The following is a 19,791-nucleotide window of genomic DNA, read 5'->3' as shown; positions in this document are numbered from 1 at the left end:
TCCTATCTTCAACCACCATAATTATGATCTAGTGTTCTCTTTCCTAGTTCCCTCCTGTTATTGCTGTTACCAAAGTGACACTGAGCTGGTTACATACCCACAGAGCTTGGGACACCATCTGGTACAGTCATCATAAAGATTAATGAAGAGTTCCAGACTTTTGCAAAGGGAAATGTATGACTTATAAAAGCTAAGCCTGTGTTGAATAAGAGTCTGCATTGTATAGCCTGGGAAGAGACTGGAGTTGACTCAGCTTTATTCGTTGCCTTATCAGTGAAGGCATTAGACATTAGAATGCCTGGATAGAGCTGTACCACCGTGAAATTTGCAGTCAGGGAACCTGAGTTCATAGCCCAGCTCCACCACTTTGGGGCAGGGGGTCACTTCCCCTCTCGGAGCCTCCATGTTCGGATAAAAATTAACCCAGGTGGCAATGTAGAACATCCCTATCAGGTAGGCTTTGGAAGAACACAGTTGTAGGCAGATAATGGGGCATATCGTGAAGGCCTCAGCAGCAGGGAAGATTGGACGCTCACCCAGGCACTGCCCCTGCAGGAGCTCACAAAAAGAGCCACCAACTGGCCTCATGGACATTGACGTCCTTTTTGGTAGGAGGACTGCAGCCCAGCTGAAGTTCCTAGGAGAGAATCTGATGGGCACAGCTAATCGCCCCCGACCCTTGATTGGGTGGGTTTTTTTCAGTTGGGTCCTTCATAGGGTGCTCTCCTCTCTGGGAGGACTGGTCTGAACCAGTTCCTCCTCCCTGGGTTGGGCATCTGTGGTCCAGGAGTAGGGTTTCATGATGTAGAAAGTGGCCACCTGTGGCTATTCCCTCTGCATAATTAGCGCAGAGTTGTTTATTAAGAGAGGAGAACTGGGAGGACTGGTACCATCTTAACCTAGCTCAAAGCCCACATATACAGTAGGCACTCAACACATGTTTGCTCTTATCCTTAAAACATCCAAGTACTGTGTTCCAGTGACTGTGTTGGGCACCAAAGAGATGTGGACAGGATAGATTAAATCTCTAACTCCCTGAGCTCCCCCATTGAGTGAGGGAAGCATGTAGAAGTTTCATATGGGTAATATAGATGTTGGCGGCGGGGGGGGGCTCTTGGAGTCTGGCAGAATGGCAGCACAGGCTAAAGAAAAGTTCAGTGGAGAAGGGCAAGATCAAGGAGAGCCTTGGATGTCACGAGTATTCTCCTGTGGCCACTGGAGGGCTTTAAAGCAGAGAGCAATACTTTGGTATAACCAGGGCAACAGTGTTCATGAAGGAATGTTCCCATTTCCCTTCCCATTCCTTCATCCTATTCTGCTACTGATGCTCATGGTGAGGTCTACAGATGAGCAGTTTCCTTACAAAGACCAAAAGAATAGAGGCAGAAGAAGGAGAAAAGAGTGTGTGTGTGTTGGGGGTGGTGGTGTGGAGAACAATACAAATAGTACACAGGGATTTTTTTTAATTCATTTTTTAGAACAGTTTTAGGTTTGGGGCACCTGTGTGGTGCAGTCAATTGAGCGTCTGACTCCTGGTTTCGACTGGGGTTGTGGTCTCAGGGTTGTGGGATCGGCCCCACGTCGGGTTCCACGTGCGGAACTGCTTGGAATTGTCTCTCCCTCTCTCTCTGCCCCTCTTGCTGGTGTGCTCTCTCAAATAAATCTTAAAAAAAACCAAAAAACAAAAAAACAGTTTTAGGTTCACAGCAAAATCAAAGGGAAGGTACAGATATTACCTATACCACTTGCCCTGACACATGCACAGCCTCCCCAACCATCAAAATCCCCCACCAGAGTGGTACGTTTATTACCACTGATGAACCTACGATGATACATCATTATCACCCAAAGCCCATAGGTTACATTAAGGTTCATTCTTGATGGTGTACATCTTATGGGTTTGGACAAATGTATAATAATATGTATTAATTATTATAGTATCATACAGAGTAGTTTCACTGCCCTAAAAATCCTCTGTGCTCCCCCCTATTCATCCTTCCCTTCCCTGAACCCCTGGCAACCACTTATCCTTTTATTGTCTCCATAGTTTTGCCTTTCTAGAATGTCATATAGTTGGAATCATACAGTATGCAGGCTTTCAGATTGGCTTCTGACACTTAGTAATGTGCATTTAAAGTTCCTCTGTGTCTTTTTATGGCATGATAGCCCGTTTCTTTTTAGCACTGAATAATATTCCATTGCCTGGATGTACCACAATTTATCCATTCCCTACTGAAAGACATGTTGGTTGCTTCCATGCTTTTAGCAGTTATGGATTAAGCTGCTATAAAGACTTGTATGCAGGTTTTTGTGTGGACATAAGTTTTCAGCTCTTTTGGGTAAATACCATAGAGTGTGATTGCTGGATCATATGGTAAGAATATTTTAAGTCTTGTAAGAAACCGCTGAACTGTCGTCCGAAGTCGCTGTACCATTTTGCATTCCCACCAGCAATGAATGAGAGTTCCTATTGTTCCACATCCTTGCCAGCATTTGATGGTCTTTGTTTTGTTTGTTTGGTTGGTTGGGTTTTTTTTTTTTTTTTTGGCCATTCTAATAGAGGTGTAGTGGTACCTCATTGTTATTTTAATTTGCTTTTTTTTTTTTTTTGATGATGTGTGATGTTGAGCATCTTTTCATGTGCTTATTTGCCATTTGTATATCTTCTTTGGTGAGCTCTCAGGTCTTTGGCCTATTTTTAAATTGGGTTATTTGTTTTCTTACTGTTTAGTTGTAAGAGTTCTTCACGTATTTTGGATGCCAGTCTTTGTCTTTTGAAAATATTTTCTCCCAGTCTGTGGCTTGTCTTCTAATTCTTATGTCTTTCACAGAACAGAAGTTTTTAAAATTAAGTCCAGTCAATTCTTTCATGGATAATGCCTTTGTTGTTGTATCCCAAAACATCATCACCATACCCAAGGTCATCTAGGTTTTCTCCTATCCTATCTGCTAGGAGTTTTATAATTGTGCATTTTACATTTAGGTTGTGATCCATTTTGAGTTAATTTTTGTAAAGGGTGTAAGGTCTGTGTCTCAATTCATATCTTTTTGCATGCGGATGTCTACTTGTTCCAGCACCATTCACTGAAAAGACTATCTTTGCTCCATTGTATTGTCTTTGTTCCTTTGTCAAAGATTAGTTTAATATCTTCATGTAAGTCTATTTCTGGGCTCCCTATTCTGTTCCATTGATCTGTCTATATTTTTGCCAATACCAAACTGTCTTTATTACTGTAGCTTTATAGTAGCTCTTGAAATCAGGTAGTGTCAGTCCTCTGACTTTGTTCCTCTCCTTCAATATTATGTTTGCCATTCTGGGTCCTTTGCCTCTCCATAAAAACTTAAGAATCAGTTTGTCGATATCCAGAAAATAACTTGCTTGGACTTTTAATTGGGGTTACGTTGCATCTGTAGGTCAAGTTGGGAATAACTGACATCTGGGCAATATTGAGTCTTCTTATCCATGAACATGGAATATCTCTCCATTGATTTAGTTCTTCTTCAATTTCCTTTCATCAGAGTTTTGTGGTTATTCTTATATTGATCTTGTACATATTTTGCTTGATTTATACCTAAATATTTAATTTTTGGAGTTGGTAATGTAAATGGTATTGTGTTTTTAGTTTTGAATTCCACTTGTTCATTGCTGTTATGAATGGAAAGCAATTGGCTTTTGTATATTAGCCTTGTATCCTATAACCTTGTGATAGTTGCTTATTAGGTCCAGGAGTTTTTTGTGGACTCTTTCAGATTTTCTACATGAACAATCATGTCATCTTCAAATGGAGACACTTTTATTTCTTTCTTCCCTTTTATTTATTTTTCTGGTCTTATTGCATTAGCTAGGATATCCAATATAATGCTGAAAAGAAGTGATGAGGGGGGGCATCCTTGCTTTGTTCTGGAACTTAATGGGAAAGTTTCTAGTATCTCAGAGAATTTTTTTTTAAAAGTATTAAACAACACAAAATAATTTAAATGATCCATAATACCTGTATGTATGTGTATAAACACCCTCCGCTCTTCTAATCCTCCTCCCTCCCTCTACCATCATTTTGCTCTTAAGTCACCACCTATTAATTATTTTGTGCATGTCATGCTCAACTTTTCCCTATATATACTCACATATGCCTTTTGAAAGCATAGATGGAATTGTAGTCTACAGTTTTGTCTGTAACTTGTGGGGTTTTTTACTTAAGAGTATACTAATCATTTTAGCTTTCCAGGCTAGTGTATATAAATTTATCTTATTCTTTAAATGTTTGCATAATAGAGAAAGAAGATTTGGGGAGGCAGTGTCTGGGATTAAAAATAAGACCTCTTTTGGTGTTATTTAAGATGTAGAAGAAAACATCAGAAGGGTTTTTAATTTCCTTAGGTCACTGGGTTGTGTTTCTTTGAATGCCACACCAAGCTGAGATGGGCAATGGAGACCCCAAGACTTATTCAAGTTATATTAGAAAGATTTCTGGGGCAGTGGGGTGGAGGATATATTTCTGGAAGATGGTGGTTAAACTAGAAAGGGAAAGGGGGAGTAAGGACTATGGAAAGAGAGGGGAGAAAAAAATGAAGCCAGCAAGAGAGACTAAAAATTAGTGCTGAAAGGTAAGAGATGTACTGAGGGAGCATGCTATCTTGAAATGCAAGAGGAGAAAAAATGTCAAGAGTGGAGTGGCAAATAGTATGCTGCAGAGAAACCAAACCAGGTAAGATCTTAAAAGGGCCCATTGGGTCTAGGAGATCATGGGTGAGTTCAATGACGTGGAGGAAACAGAAGCCATAGAGCCGAGCTGCGAAGGGTAGAGAAAAGAATGACTGGGTGGAATTTAAGAAAAAAACAGATGAACAAAGGGAAGGGACAGAAAAATAAAATAAGATAAAAACAGAGAGGGGGACGCCTGGGTGGCTCAGTCATTGAGCGTCTGCCTTCGGCTCGGGTCATGATCCCGGTGTCCTGGGATCGAGCCCCGCATGGGGCTCCCTGCTCGGCGGGAAGCCTGCTTCTCTCTCTCGCTCTCCCACTCCCCCTGCTTGTGTTCCCTCTCTCGCTGTGTCCCTCTCTGTCAAAAAAATAAATTAAAAAAAAAATCTTAAAAAAAAAAAACAGAGAGGAAGGCAAACCATAAGTGTCTTTTAACTATGGGAAACAAACTGAGGGTTGCTAGAGGGAAGGTGGGTGGGGAGTGGGGTAATTGAGTGATGGGCATTAAGGAGGGCACTTGATGTAATGAGCACTGGGTGTTATATGCATCTGATGAATCACTAAATTCTACCCTTGAAACTAATAATACAGTGTATGTTAACTAAATTGAATTTAAATTAAAAAATTTTTTAAATATTTGAAAAGCTAAAAAAAGAAAAAAAGAAGTGACTGGAGAGCAAATGATGGGCACAGAAAGGATATGCTATACTTTTGAGAAGTTCCACTCAAGACGAAAGGAGAGCAATTAAGCAGTGACTAAACTGAAGTCACATGAGGCTATAGGGCTAATTTTGAGCTCCTATTATTATTATATATAAATATGAAAAAAATCAAAGTTTGGACAGTCCTCTTCAATTTTATAAAATCAAACTCTGTCAAGTTAATGAGCTTACAGAGCTAATGAGCAAACCCATCTCTTTACCCCTTTAGAGCTTATGTCATTTGGCTGTTATGGGTACCTGGCCATGACTCAGAAATGCACACACGGAGCCACATGACACCATGTATTACTAAGCATCCCCTATGCATTGTCAAACAGTGATTTAAAAGCTTGCATAGGGCGCCTGGGTGGCTCAGTTGGTTAAAAGCTTGCATAGTGGTATACAGCTGGAAGACCAGACCAGAACTAAGGAAGCTACGTTTCCTTTTGTGGAAACTTTGGGAGCCTGTATGTGATTCGAAAATGCCTTGAGATTATGAACGCCAATCCATGAATACACAAAAGTTATAACTTTCTTTATATCTAAGCCTATGTAGGACAAACTATCTCAGAAATGTATTGATTCAATTCCATAGAATATTTTCCTGGCGCAAGTAATTCATCTTTCTAAGTAACTAGATGGCAGTGTGGAATAGTGGTTAAGACCACAGGCAGTGGGCCCCACCCGACTTGGAGTTTGAATCCCAAGTCAACTTCTTATGAGCTGTGAGGTCTTGAGCAAATTCCTGATTTGCAGAATGAGAAGAGTAATAGTACCAACACAGAGGGGTTTTATGCATATCAAATGAGGCCATGTGTATGCAGAGCTTAGCACTGCATGTGGCACCTAGCGGGGGCTCAGTAAGTATGAGGTGACATTCAGTTCACTGGGCCCAGCAGGTAGACAGTGGTACGAAGGGGACTACAGGCAAAAAGGGCTGAAGGCAGTAAGGACTGTGATTCAGCTGGGAGAGGAGAGGATATAGGGAGGGACCCAACAGGGAATAAAATAGGTAGGGTGGAAGCAAGGTATATGGATCTTCTGCTGGGAAAAAACAATAAAGCAAGGCTCCAAATAGTATCTACATTATATATAATTGAGTCTACACACACACACACACACACACACACTCTACATGTTACCATAGGAGTCTTTCCTATGCTTTGCTAAACCTATGCCTATTATCTGAGCCACTCTGTTTCTCAGTATTAAGTGACAGAAACCCAGCTTCAAGTAGCACAAGTCAAAATTATAACGTACCAGCTCACGGCACTGAAAACGGCAGGGGCGGGGGCTCTGGCATAGCTAGATCTAATGCCTTCAAAACAACCCAGCCTCACCCCACCTCACAGCTCACTTGTCTCTGTGGGCTCCCAGGCTAGGCAGGTGCTCCCTTCCAGGTGGCCAGCAATTCAATTACCTTCCCAGCAGCCCCCACTGGAAGACAACGTTCCTGGTGCCAGGATTGGTCTGGTTTGGTCACAAACCCATCTCTTTAGCCTGATCACTTTTGAAGATGCTGGTGGGAAGAAGGTATTGGTAATTCTGACTGGCCAGCCTGAGACCCCTGACCCTGTGAGGGTCAACCTCACAGAATCCGCATGGCCTGAGAGCGGGGAGTGGGGACAGAAGGTGGGGAGAGGGTACCGCAAGTGAATAGATCCCGAGCAAGCTAATACAGCTCGTGTCCTCCATCACCTTCATCTTGGTGGTTGGAAATACTTTTAAATGGTTTCAATTTAGGAAATTAGGACCTGAATAAATTCTTGTGCATCTTTTTAAAAGATTTTTAGATTTGCCAATCCTCTACAGCAGTTTTCAAACTCATCACTGTTGACATTTTGAGACAGATAATTCCTTGCTGTGGTCCACTGTCCTGTGCATTGTAGGATCTTTAGCAGATCCCCAGCCTATACCCACAAGAAGTCAGTAACACCTACCTACCTTCTCCCTTCTGTTCTGACAACCAGAAATGTCTCTCAAGATTAGCAAATATCCCCTGGGAAGCAAAATCACCCCCTGTTGAAAAGACTGCTCTAGGCTATGTGATTTTTCCCAGGCTTATTTTTATTATAATGATGCAGCTAAAATGCAATTTTGCCAAGTGAGTCTAACTACAGAAGGCTTCTCCATGAGTACAACTGACTTTTGGGGAGTTTGGGGGAAAAAGTCCTGTCCGAGTAGCTCAAGTAAAAGGAGGGTATCATGAGGATAGGGTCCTCTTGCAATCCAAAGAAGGCTGAATGGGCAAGCTTCAAGGAGGGGTTCCTCTGACCCTTCTCCATCTCACTCTGTTTCTGTTTCTCACTCCAGAGCCCAGTGACACCTGCATCTGCACTTTGTGTCAATTAGTTCGAACTGTCAAGGGACAAATCTGACTGGTCCAGCTCATCTTTTCAAGCCACACCATGAGTCGGGCTCTGTTTGGACCAACGGTCAACCTATCCAATCAGCTATATCCAGGGCTAGAAGGAAAGTGGGATCTGGCGCTTCAGAACCTACCCTTGTGAACAACAGGGGCTGAGACCGGGAAACCCTCCACCTGTGGGACCACAGTCTGAGTGAGCAGCAGGTGAATCAAAATACATTCACTATATGATAGAGGTGTGGAGGGGACAAGCACAAAGGTGCCAGACAGGGGTGGCCCACTGTCCCAGTTCGTCTAGCACTGGCTCCGTTTTCTTTTTTTAACTAAAAAAAATTTTGTAGTGGTAAAATATGCATAAGAGAACTTACCATTTTAACAGTCTAAGTGCACAGTGGCATTAAGTATGTTCTGTATAGAATATGTATACCAAGTGACACTGTGCTATTAAGTACATTCACACCGTTGTGCAACCATCACAACCATCCATCTCTAGAACGTTTCCATCTTCCCTAACAGAAACTCTGTACCCATTAAAAAGCTCCTCAGTCCCCAAGCCCCTGGCAATCACCATTCTACTTTCCATCTCTAGAAATCTGACTCCTGTAGGCACCACACAAAAGTGGATCATACCGTATATGTCCTTTCGTGTCTGGCTTCTTTCATTCAGCATCATGTCTTCAAGGTTCACCCATGTTGTAACAGGTGTCAGAATTTCATTTCTTTGGAAGGCTGAATAATGTTCCATTTTACGGATATACTACATTTTGTTTAACCATGTATTTGTCGATGGATACTTGGGTTGCTTCCACCTTTTGGCTATTGTGAATGGGACTGACTCTTTTTTTAAAGAAACTCTAGTATTTTAATCTTAAAATAGGGACTGAAGGTTTCATTAAGCAGATTTCCATATCAAAAGTATCAAGATTATACAGATCTGCTGCAGGGCACTGACTGACCAAAGAGCATTCATAAAATTTTACATCTTCTCTTCTTTTTATAGCTTTTTTTTAATTTTTTTAGTTTTATTTAGTTAAATAATCTCTCTACCCCATGTGGGGCTCGAACTCATGACCCTGAGATCAAGAGTCGCACGCTCCTCTAAGCCAGCCAGATGCCCCCTTTTTTATAGCTTTATTGAGGTATAGTTGACATACAAAAAAATCATATGTATTTAATATACATTTTAATGAGTTAGGATATATGTATACATCTATGATATCATCACCACCACAATCAAGGAAGTAAACATATCTGTCATCTCCAAAAGTTTCCTCGTGTCCCTTCCTTTTCTGTGTGTGTGTTTGTTTGTCTATGTGTGTGTCATGTGTGAAGAATATTCAATAGATCTACCCTCTAGACTTTATAAGTGCATAACACCGTATTGTTAACTATAGGCACTATGCTGTAGTGGGTCTCTAGAACTTACTCATCTTGTATAACTGTAACTTTACACCCATTAAACAACAACTTCTGAGAGCCCCATCCCCCTATTCCCTGACAACCACCATTGTATTTTCTGCTTCTATAAATCTGACTATTTTATAGACTCAGGTAAAGTGGGATCACATAGTATTTGTCCTCTGATGACTTATTTCACTTAGCATAAGGTCTTCCAGGTCCATCCATGTTGTTGCAAATTGTAGGATTTTCTTCCTTTTTAAAGGCTGAATAATATTCCATTGCATGTATATACCTCACTTTCTTTGTAAATTTATCTGTTGATGAATATTTGGGTTGTTTCCACATCATGGCTATTAATGAATAATGCCACCATGAACATGGGATTGCAGACTCTCTCTCCAAGATCCTGATTTAAATTCTTTTGGATATATACCCAGAAATGGAATTGCTGGATCATCTGGTAGCCCTATTTTTTAATTTTTTGAGGAACCTCCATACTCTTTTCCATAGCAGCTGTACCATTTTGCACTCCAGCCAGCAGTGTATGAGGTTCCAATTTCTCCGCATCCTTGCCAACACTTGTTACCTTTTGGTTTTTTGGTAACAGCCATTCTAATGGGTGAGGTGATATCCCATTGTGGTTCTCATGTGGTCTGCAAATATTTTCTCCCATTCCAAGGGTTGCCATTTCTTTCTGTTGATTGTTTCCTTTGCTGTGCAGAAGCCTTTTAGTTTGATGTAGTCCCCCTTGTCTATTTTTGCTTTTGTTGCCTGAGTTTTTGGGGTCCTATCATGAAATCATTGCCAAGACCAATGTCATGAACCTCTCCCTCATGTTTTCCTCTAGGAGTTTTACAGTTTCCGGTCTTAAGTTTAAGTCTTTAATCCTCAGTGCTTAGTTTTACCACTAAAAGTCCTGTGTCGCAAGAAACCCCTCAGGCCCAGACAACCCGGGACAGGAACCCACCCTGGACAGGAACCCAGCTAACACACTGGAAGCCAGGACCTCTGCACAAGCAGGTGAGAGTATCACCACCGGGGCAGCTCTGTCCACTCAGAGCATCATTTCTGTGTTCTGGAAAGGTGGCCCCTCCCACACAGCCTCAGAGGACCAAGCAGGCTAAAGAGAGGTGACTCTCAGAGGCCTCCAATGGACTGCCCAGTTCTCAGTGACACAATCCATGTCCAAAGGGGACACCACAGAGAACTCTCTCTCACACATTCACATGACAGGAGTCAGTTTTGCCTAAACCTGGCCTTATTTACAAATGCAGTGCATCAAAGACCTAACTCTTATAAAGCTAAGAGGGTTTTCCATTAACAAGAAACTTTATTACAATCATGCATTTTCGGTAAATCTGAGATCTGATTCTTCCTTTGTGTTTTCGTGCATTATTTCTTAAACATGTAGCTGCCAAACGCATCCCTTTTCTATATATGTTTTTCACACTGCATTGGTTGTGCAGTGTAAAAACTGAATGCTCAATTTCTGGCATCGGACGCGTTCTTTGGTATGACTGTCGGTATAACCAACAGGGGCTTCTGTTTTTCATGGTCTGTAATGTGGCTTGTTGCGTGGTAAGAACAGGAACAGTAATTTTTGGGGAGGTGTAACGTTCTATTTGTGTCGGTTTCCCAACTGTTAAACGCTGACAGATTTGGGCATCTTTCAGGTCTGAAATATTTTAGATCTTTGATGACATTGGAGATGGGGAAAGGGAAAGAGAAGTTTCAAAGAAATAAGTACTTTTGTTCTTTAAATCTCACATTTTAAATTTCAACCGTGCAATACTGGCTTTTATCTACTGGTAGTGTGGGATGCAGGATTTTTTTTTTTTTTAGTGTATTTTTATTCACTGCTCAGCTAATTTTTCTATTTTTGTTAAATAAAAATCTTTACCTCCTAAAAAAAAAAGGTTTCACCAACCAATATTAGGTGAACATGATCAGTGGTAAAAAAAAAAAAAAAAAAATGAAAAGAGCTCAGTCATGATGATGTGATATTGATCATTGTAAACTGAGTAAACAGGGTCTATTTCTAAAGATCAAACTGCCATAAGTAGCTTCACTAGGAGGATCGGAATCGGCAAGGGGGGCGTTCCTGGTTCCTGCGGGAAGCGTGGGCCCTCTTTACCTTCAGCACACCTTCCAACTCAACGTGTTAATACATAAGAACACCTACGTAGCAGGGACTGATGATTGATTTTAAATGTTAAATTATGTGTAATGATATTTCCGAGGATAAAAGCTTCCCCTGGGACCGAACCACGGGGCGGGGCGCTTGTATAGCTTGTATAGCAGGATGTCGGCAAATGCTCTTGTTGGTACAAGTAGAGTGCAGGGGTTGTCCCTGCCCCCCTGAACTTTTAAATTAGACACAGTGGCCTTCTGGCAGGGGTGTGTGCTGCTGGAGCTTCCCAGAAATCATCTCTTTTTTTCCTAATAAAAGTCCTGATTTCCCCCATTATAAGGGGCATAGGATCTTCATAATACGTAAGGTGATGGCTTATATTTTTGCTTTCACTACAAAAATATATATTTAAGATTCAAACTTTCTTTATTTTTAAATTTCTTAGAGTTTTTCTTAAAAGATTTATTTATTCGAGGGGCGCCTGGGTGGCTCAGTCGGTTAAGCGACTGCCTTCGGCTCAGGTCATGATCCTGGAGTCCGGGCATCAAGTCTCACATCAGGCTCCCTGCTCAGTGGGGGGTCTGCTTCTCCCTCTGACCCTCCCCCCTCTCGTGTACTCTCTCTCATTCTCTTTGTCTCAAATAAATAAATAAATCTTTAAAAAAAAAGATTTATTTATTCGACACAGAGAGAGAGAGCACAAGCAGGGGGAGCAGCAGGGGCAGAGGGAGAAGCAGGCTCCCCGCTGAGCAGGGAGCCCGATGCGGGGCTCGATCCCAGGACCCCGGGATCGTGACCTGAGCCGAAGGCAGACGCTTAACGACTGAGCCACCTAGGCGCCCCTAAATTTCTTAGTTTTTAATGTAAAAGTAATCCACGTACAGGTTTAAAATATCAAACTATGCAGAAGATTATGCAGTGAAAAGTAAGTCTCCCTTCTCCCCTGACCCTCAGTCCGCATTTCTCCTTCCTAGAGGAGACCGGCTACCATTTTTATGAATATCTTTCCAGAAATAGTCTATGCAAAGACAAACAGATCTGTAAATTGAGGGTCCCCACTTTTACAAAAATGGTTGCATGCTTTTTTTAAAATTGAGATTTTAAAAAGAACTGTAGATGCACATGCAATTATAAGAAACAACCCAGAGAGATCCATGTACCCTTTACCCAGTTCTCCCCAGTGGTAACATCTTGCAAAACTGTTCTACACTATTGCAACCAGGATATGGACATCGATACATTCCATCCACATAATTCAGATTTCACTTTTCCTTGTTCTCCTTTATGTGTATCCAGCTCTGAACAATCTTATCACATGTGCAGATTCATATATTCACCGCCACAGTCAAGACAGAACAGCTCCATCACCACAAACATCTCTTTTGGGGATGCTTTTGTAACCATACCCATCTCCCTCCCAGCCCCTTCCTCATCCTGAACCCCTGGCAAACTACAAATCCATTCTCCATTTCTAATATTTTGTCTTTTCTTTTAATTTTATTTTTTTCATACATTACAATTCTATTTTTGTGTATACATCTGTTTAACAGTCACTGAATTTCTAGGCCAGGTTCAGGTAACTGAAGGGCCTTTATAATTAGCTTATATTGTCTAGATCCGAGGTATGCTGCAAACATAGTCTGGAGCAGAATGGGAAATAACATCTTTCTAAAGACAGGCTTAGAAATTCTAGTCCAGTAAGTTAAGGTGTTTCCTTTCTCTGGTAGCGGGGCTGACTTGTATCTGGCTGCTAGGCCACCATTCATAGGTAGAGCCAAGATAACAGGGTACAGAGCACCAAAAACGAGACCAACCAATCCACCCCATGGTATGGTACTGGTTTCACAATTCAAATCACCTGTATTCAAAGGTAAACTTATAAAACCTTTGTAAGCTATGAGCGCGGTCAAAAATGGGATCACTGCCATTGGTAAGCCAGTGGCTATATGAGCATGTGTCACATTTAGGATGCATTGAAAAAGACCATTTGCTATTAGACCACAGAGACCAGCATTAAGTCCAACATATGTTGATCCATGTTCAAACAGATTCCTTTCTGCTTCTGGGAGTTAGTTAATTTTCCTGGTTATGATATTGAAAATTAAGTCTTCCTTGACAGTATCATCTGGTTCATGATTTTCCATCTTGAGCCTTAAAATATTTTTCAATAATAGATACCTTTTTTCCGGGACGCCACTACCTTATGCTCTCCTTGCAGCAGTCGGTGCCTCCACCCGGCCTCGGCGACCACGATGGGGCTCGCTCCAACCTTTGCTCACCTACCCTGAGTGCAGCCATCTTTGGCTGACACGTGACTCGAGTCCTCTTTTCTTTTAATTTTAATTTTAATTTTTTAAAGCAATCTCTACACCCAGTGTGGGGCTCGAACTCACAACCCCGAGATCAAGAGTTGCATGCTCTACTGACTAAACCAGCCAGGTGCCCCCCAAATTTTGTCTTTTCAAAAATGTTATGTAAGTGGAAGCATACAGTAAGGAACCTTTGGTATTGGCTCTTTTTCTCCAAGCATAATTTCCTGGAGATTCATCTAAAGTGTTGTATGTCTGAGCAGTTCATTCCTTTTTTTTTTTTTATGGTTTTATTTATATATTTATTTATTTGAGAGAGAAAAAGAGTATGTGGGTGGGGGGGGGAAAGGAGGGGCAGAGGAGAGGGACAAGCAGACTCCCCATTGAGTGTTGAGCCCAATGCAAGACTCGATCTTCTGACCCTGATATCATGACCTGAGCTGACATCAAGAGTTCATCGCTTAACCTGACTGAACCACCCAGGCACCCCAATTTGTTCCTTTTTATTGCTGAGCAGTCTCCCCCAGTATGGATGTACCACAGTTTACTTAGCTGTTAACCTGTTGGAAGACGTCTGGGTAGTTTTCAGCGTGGGGCTCTTATCAATCAAGCTGCTATGAACATTCATGCACAAGTTTTTGTGTCAACATACGTTTTCATTTCTTTTGGGTAAATGCCCGAGAGTATGATTGTTGGGCCATATGGTAATTTTATGTTTATTTTATAAGAAATTGCCAAACTTCTATTTTAACCACTTTACATTTCCATCGGCAACCCAGTTTCTTTGCATCCTCGCCAGCATTTGGTGTTTGTCATTACTTTTTCTGCATATAGGGAGTTTTATTGCTTCATTTCTAAGCTATATGTCTTCTGTTTCTTTTTCTTGCCTTTTTACAGCGTTGTTGTTGTTGTTGTTGCTTCACTTAAGAACATAACTTTCAGGGGGTACCTGGGTGGCTCAGTTGGATAAGCGTCTGACTCTTGATTTCAGCACAGGTCATGATATCTGGGTTGTGAGACTGAGCCCCGTGTTGGGCTCTGCGCTGAGTGAGGAGTCTGCTTGAGGATTCTCTCTCTTTCTCCCTCTGCCCCACCACCACTTTCTCTCTCTCTAAAATAAATAAATAAATCTTTAAAAAATTTTTAAAAAGAACATAACTTTCAAGTCATGAGATTTTCCAGCTGAGGATTTTCCTCCTTTTTATTTTCTACTTTTTTTTTTAATGGGGAAAAGTTGGTGTCAAAATCAAGAGGTTCTGCAATTTGTCTAGCATCAGTGACCCGCGTTCGATAAACATTATCACTGGTTTTCTTCAAAGAATTTCTTAATTCCTTTGATGCTGTGAAGAGCATTATACACACTGAATTTGATTCCTGCATCATTTGGCTTATATCACTAATTTTACTTAATCTCTCACCTAGAATAGTGTCGAGTAAATAAAATTTAATCATTTCAGGGGCGCCTGGGTGGCTCAGTTGGTTAAGCGACTGCCTTCAGCTCAGGTCATGATCCTGGAGTCCCGGGATCAAGTCCCACATCGGGCTCCCTGCTCGGCGGGGAGTCTGCTTCTCCCTCTGACCCTCCTCCCTCTCATGCTCTCTGTCTCTCATTCTCTCTCTCGCAAATAAATAAAAATCTTAAAAAAAAAAATTTAAAGTTAATCATTTCAGAAGTATACATTTGGCTTGCATTCTTTATCAATCAGCATTATCTTTATCAATAAAATCATCAATGGTTTAAAGAATAAAACTTGGATATCCTATCAATCAGTAATATGGATCTGTCTCATTCTTTTTAATGGTTCCATAGTGTTCCATGGTAAAATCACCTTAATTTATTTTACCAGTGTCCTATCAATAGGCTTTTACTTGACTCTAATCTTTTACTATTATTAGGAACAACACTTCAATAAATGTCTTTGTACGTATCTTTTCACACATGCACAGGAAACTACAGGAAAGAAATCCTAGAAATAGAATTATTACATTAAAAAGTATATTCACTTTATATCTTGATAGTGGCTGAATTATCCTCCAAAGAGGTTGAACCAATTTATAGTCATATTCAACACAGTGTCTTCTCAAATTTTTAAAAATCTTTGCCAATCTGATAGGTAAAAAAGGGATTTTGTTTGTCGTAGTTGCTGACTTTTAAGATGAGTTTAAACTTTGCTTAAAATGAAATAAAATTTAGGGGTGCCTGGGTGGCTCAGTAGGTTAAGCGTCTGCCTTCGGCTTAGGTCATGATCCCAGGGTCCTGGGATCGAGCCCCACATCGGCCTCTCTGCTCAGCAGCAAGTCTGCTTCTCCCTCTCCCTCTGTCCTCCCCATCCCACCACTCGTGCTCTCTCGTGCTCCGTCTCTCTCAAATAAATTTAAAAAATGTTTCTTAAAAAATGAAATCAAATTTATACAACTGAAAAGTGACTTTCCAAAAATAGAAGAGTACTACATGATCTTTTCATATATCAAAATCAGATAATATTACTATCTTTTATGCAAGTCGATGCTCCAGGCTGTTATTTTTAAAACAACGAAGGGCTCATTACACAATTCTTTCATGTATATGGAGGGAGCTTTAGCTGAAAGACTTCAGCAAATGGTATATGCCAATGAGTCAAGCTACTGTCTTCAAGGAGCTTGTGGTCTAGCAGTTGGGTTCTAAATAATTTCATTGTACTGTGGTAGGTATCACTGTCTCCCATGGATGCTCTCTGTAGTAAAGATTGAAAAAAAAGGAGCTAAGCTGTACCTGGAGGTTAGAGAAGGCTTTGAGCTGAGGTGAGAAGTAAATAAGGAGTGGAGGCTAGGCCGGGTACAGCGAGGAGGGTATGGCAATCTAAGCAGAGGGAACGGCATAGGCAAAGACATTGAGGCATGAGCAAACAAGCTTGGGGAGTAAGAATACCAGAAATTCAGCATTTCTAGAGGGCCGGGCAGAGGATTAGGCCAAAACCTCAAGCAGGAGCCCAGTTAGAAGCAAAGATTTAAGCTTTCTCCTACAGGTTATAGGAACCACTGATGGCTGTAAGGAGAAAATGATCAGATTTGCATTTTCATTGCTTACTCTTTCCGTGTTGTGCAAGCCTGGATATACAGGTACTCAGATCATTACGCCTTTTTGGGAGTGCCTAAAATATTTCATAGTAATAGAGACCAAATGTGGTTATGCTTTAACATCTCTTCTAATTATGTCCTTGCCCTCTGTATTAAAAACCACCACAAACTTAGCGGCTTACAACTACACCAAGCCTGTTATGTTTCAGTTCTGGAGGACACAAGTCTGAAACGGGTCCCATAGGGTTAGAGCCAAGATGTCAGCTGGACCCTGTTCCTTCTGAAGGCTCAAAAGGAGAATCTGTTTCCTTGGGTTTCCAGCTTCTGCATTCCTTAGCTCATCACCCCTTCTCCCACTTAAAGAGCCAACAGAGCAGCATCTTGAAATCTCTAACACTCTCTGTGGCCTCACTACGTCACTTACAAAGATCCTTGTGTTTGCACTGGGTTGGCCTGAATCATCCAGCATAATCTCCCTATCTCAAGGTCAGTTGATTGACAACCTTATTTCCCCCTTGCCATGGAACATATTTCCAGTTTCCAGGAATTAGGTCTTGATATGTTTGGGGGGTGGTCAATATTCTGCTTACCACACCAGCCATCCAACATTAAATTTTTCTATTCAAACTGTGGTAAATGAGACATGACATAAAATTTACCATTTTTAAAAAGATTTTATTTATCTATTTGACAGAGAAAGACACAGTGAGAGAGGGAACATAAGCAGGGGGAATGGGAGAGGGAGAAGCAGGCTTCCCGCGGAGAAGGGAATCCAATGCGGGGCTCGATCCCAGGACCCCAGGACCATGACCTGAGCCCAAGGCAGATGCTTAATGACTGAGCTACCCAGGCACCCCCAAATTTACCATTTTTCAGAGGACTGTCAGTGGGATTAAGTACATTCATGGTGTACAACCATCACCACCATCCAGCTCCACAACTTTATCTTTCCAAACCGAGTCTCTATACCCATTAAACATTAACTCCCCATTCTCCCCTCCCCTTAGCTCCTGGCCACCACCATTTGACTTGCTTTCTCTATGAATTTGACTACCCTAAGTACTTTATTTTTTATTTTTTTTAAAGATTTTATTTATTTATTATTTTGAGAGAGAGAGTGTGCACACAGAGGGAGAGGGAGAAGCAGGCTCTCCGCTGAGCAGGGAGCCCAATGTGGGGCTCGATCCCAGGACCCTGAGATCATGATCTGAGCCGAAGGCAGACATTTAACTGACTGAGGCACCCAGGTGCCCCCAGAAAGAAATTTTAAAATATTCTATAACCTTAGTAGCTTAAACAACTATTTTTTAATTTTAATTTTTTTAAAGATTTATTTTAAGTAATCTCTACATCCAGGCTTGAACACACAACCCTGAGATCAAGAGTCACACGCTCTACTGACCAAGCCAGCCAGGTATCTCTTAAAACAATTTGTATCTCAGTTTTGTGAATCACGAATTCAGACAGGACCTAGTCAAGCAATTCTTCTGTTTCCTATAACGTTGACAGAAGTCGCTGGCTGGTATTCAGCTGACAGATGGACTGGTTTGGAGGGTCCAAGTTGGCTTCATGGTCATGTCTGCTGAGCACCTGGGTTGGGGTGGCTGGAAGGCTGAGCTCAGCTGGGAGTGCCCACCAGAGCATGTCCATGGAGTCTTTCTACCACAATGGCTCAAAGTGGTCCGTTTTCTGATATAATGGCTCATCATCTGGGAGCAAGTGTTTAGGTAAACAGGACAGAGGCTGCATTACTTTTTATGACCTTGCTTCAGAGTCACAGAGCATCACTTCCATCACATATTGCTTGAACTAGTCACAAAGCCCTACCAGATTTTAAAAAGTTGAAGCTATGTCTTAAAAGTTGCCATGAGACCATTGGGCCCTCCAGCCACAAATTATTTACTTTTCTTTCGCTTGTAAAAGACACGCACCCTTTTCTAGGACTGCTGCAAAATCTCATCCCATTATGACATCAGGATCAGGTTCTTCAAGAGATGCCTTTCCTTAACCTTGGTGACTTGTGAAGCTTCTGTTGGACCACATCCTTAGGAGTAGAAGCATACCTCCGAGATATTACAGGTTCAGTTCTGACCACCCCAAAAGAGCGAGTCAAATGAATTTTTTGGTTTCCCAGTGCATAGAACGTTTATATTTACACTATACTGTAGTCTATTAAATGTGTAATAGCATTATCTAAAGAATGTATTAATTAAAAAATACTTTATTGCTAAAAAATACTGACCAGCATCTGAGCTTTCAGCAAGTCACAATCACTGATCACAGATCACCGTAACAAATATAATAATAATGAAAAATTTTGAAATATTGTGATAATTACCAATATGTGACACAGAGACATGAAGTGAGCAAATGCTGTTGGGAGAATGGCACCAACAGACTTGCTCAATGCAGAGTTGCCATAAATCTTCAATTTGCAAAAAAACAAACAAACAAATCTTGCAAAAGCACAATAAAATGAGGTATACCTGTATTAGAAGCACTGCTGTCTAGCTGAGAGGAGCTATAAATCATGCCCTTAAGACTCTCAGAGAGCTTTTTGTACACCTGAGTGGATTACAAAGAACCATCTTGTGTTTCTGAGGTCATAAACATACATCTTACAGTCAGGTACCAGATTCCCCCAAACAGTGTTTTATTGGTTGGTGCCCTTGTAGAATGGTCCACATTCTGACTTTGTCTACTTGTTTCCTCTTGGTATCTTTCTCACAGCGCCCCCACCCCCAACCCAACTCCCATATTTCCTGTGACGTCTAGACGCTTGCTTGGATTCAGATTGGTATCATAGGTGAGTCAGCACACATACTGCAGAGACTGTCCCACTGTTCATATGTTAGGTTTGAGCACTTCCGTATGGTGGTGACTAGCAGATCTCTCCACTGTAAAAGTTCATTTTCCTCTTTGTGATTAGCGTGTAATATACGGGGTAATACTATGAAAAATATGGAATGCTTCACAAATTCACATCATCCTTGTAAGGGTCCATGCTAATCTTTCTGACATCCTCCCAATTTTACTCTGTGCTCTGCAAGTAAGCCCTGGCCTTTAAGGTTAAATGAAGTCATAGGGGTGGGGCCCTAATCCAATAGTACTGGATTAGCATC

General features: G+C 41.3%; 1 protein-coding gene and 2 pseudogenes across 1 annotated transcript in view; 1 reads left to right on the top strand and 2 right to left on the bottom strand.

Annotated features, from left to right (window-relative positions):
* The window catches only part of GINS3 (GINS complex subunit 3), a 48,868-nt gene that overhangs the window by 9,928 nt on the left and 19,149 nt on the right, over window positions 1-19,791 (top strand). The window contains exon 2 of the mRNA XM_035025088.1: window positions 19,400-19,475. The gene's annotated coding sequence lies outside the window, so the exon portion shown is untranslated. The remainder of the gene's footprint in view (window positions 1-19,399; window positions 19,476-19,791) is intronic.
* Window positions 12,854-13,534, bottom strand: LOC118023429 (annotated as a pseudogene).
* LOC118023908 lies at window positions 19,625-19,724 on the bottom strand (annotated as a pseudogene).

Source organism: Mirounga leonina, unplaced genomic scaffold (genome assembly GCF_011800145.1).
Source record: "Mirounga leonina isolate KUSES-001 unplaced genomic scaffold, KU_Mleo_1.0 Mir_180, whole genome shotgun sequence".
NCBI lineage: Eukaryota > Metazoa > Chordata > Mammalia > Carnivora > Phocidae > Mirounga > Mirounga leonina.
Note: the sequence above shows the minus strand (reverse complement) of the source record. Positions and strands in the feature narration are given on the sequence as shown.